We start from the raw sequence: 1,747 nt of genomic DNA, 5'->3' as shown, positions 1-1,747 counted from the left end.
ATGTCAGGAAAAATCTGTACATACAAAATTTAAAGTACTAATATGGAAACAAACAGAGCAAATACACTCTCAAGGTGTTCAAATTTACAGACCAAAGATGACAGATTAGAATGAGCCAGAGATTCGAAAGTTTAATTTAATATTACAGCTATGTTTTGTCCTAAAATAAGTAAAACAGGTTTAATTGGGTTTTATTTTTCCTTGCATACTAACCATCTTAAAGGGAGGGCTTTATTATAGCTATGTTCTAGATTACAATTTCCTATGCTAGTCAAATATTTTGACAGCACAAACAAACTGCACTGAAGTTTCCAGAATATTTCTTTGTCATGACCCACAATTAGTTAATGATTTACAGAAAGTGGAGCCACTCCAGCTGGGTGGAAATTTGTGGACTGGCATCAGGTCCTGCAGGATTGGGGTTCTTTTTTTTTTTCTTGTCTCTTCCCCAGTTCCCTGGCCTTTCTTCTGTCACTCTTCTTGCCAAGTCAGAACTAAGTTCTTCAGGAGAGGTGTTGTCTCCTCTGATGGGTTAGTATAAGGACTTTAGTATGATCTGCCTGTGACAGGATTTTTGTAGCTTTTCCTGTGTGCTTGTTTGTATCCTTCTGTTCATCCACAGGTTCTGCGTGCTGTCACTACCAACCGAAGAGGTCAGGGTCTTCCAGTCTTCCCACAATGTGTCCAAATGCCTACGCAACGGTAAATACATCCTAATGCAGAAAAACTAGGAATTTGGATATCTGCATTTTGTTCCCTACCCTGCACACAAGCATATTTAGCTGTTGGAGCAGTGAAGCATTAGGATGCGCCTTGGGTCTGTGATATGAAAAAGGGTTTGGTATCAACGTGCTGTGGCAGTTTTACTGCGATGCTACTTCTTCCTGCCCCTGAGGTGTTTCAGAATAAATGAAATGCTGGCTCAGTTAGTGAGTGGCAGCTGCACTGTGAGCCAGGGGCTGTAGGATCCCAGCTACCAGACTACAGTGATGGGAGAAGGCAGAAAAAAGCACTGGCAGTAAAAGTGAAAAGGCATGCTTATTTCACGTCCTTAATGAGGACTCTGTTATTTAGTTTTGCTTCAGCTGTCTTGACATTCTTTCCAAAACCACATCAGCAGTGCCCGACAAGCACAGAGCTAATGTTTCTGTGTTAGCAGGAAAGCAGAAGCTCCAGAAGCAGAACAATTTCATCAGCGCCTTGCTGCACGCACACAAATGATCTCTGTTTGGATGCAGATGTGGTGGCACTCTGTCTGTGCTTCCCTTCAGCTGAGCTGGCACCTCTGCAGATCCCGGCTATGCAGCATGTGACAGTATGTGCTCTGTTAGCTTCAGCTCAGCAGGGTCCTGCCCTGCTGTGCCATGCACTACAGGTAGCGTGTCCAGCATGAAAAGAGTGGAGTTATCCCCCGGGAACCTGGCTGACACCACAAGCTGCTTTTAAAGACAGTTATCCTCCCTAAGATGTGTAAACTGAAAAAGGACTTTCTCTGGACTGCCAACAAATGAGGCACGGAGTTGCTTTCGTATTTGTCTCAAAGTCACCTCTGACTCAAAATCCGTTACTGGAGAAGGAATCTGAACTATGCAGGCTTCCTGTCCTCTGTAACTTTGCCGAAGTCCAAAGAAAAAGAGTATAATGAAGCTCTCATAAGTGAGTGAATGTTATATAAACTAGGTTACTGTAATTAAATAAATGTGAGGATTTGAACAGACTGATTAAATCAATGTTCCTTAGACAATTG

The 1,747-nt window shown here is 42.7% G+C and overlaps 1 long non-coding RNA gene across 1 annotated transcript; it reads left to right on the top strand.

Annotated features, from left to right (window-relative positions):
• Positions 1-232: 232 nt before the first annotated feature.
• On the top strand, positions 233-1,747 carry LOC310897743. Its single transcript, XR_014582523.1, has 2 exons — positions 233-531; positions 623-1,747. It is a non-coding gene; the product is annotated as an uncharacterized lncRNA (long non-coding RNA).

Source organism: Anser anser (assembly GCF_964211835.1).
Source record: "Anser anser genome assembly, chromosome: 3".
NCBI classification, from domain to species: domain Eukaryota; kingdom Metazoa; phylum Chordata; class Aves; order Anseriformes; family Anatidae; genus Anser; species Anser anser.
This window is presented reverse-complemented; position numbering and strand designations above follow the sequence as displayed.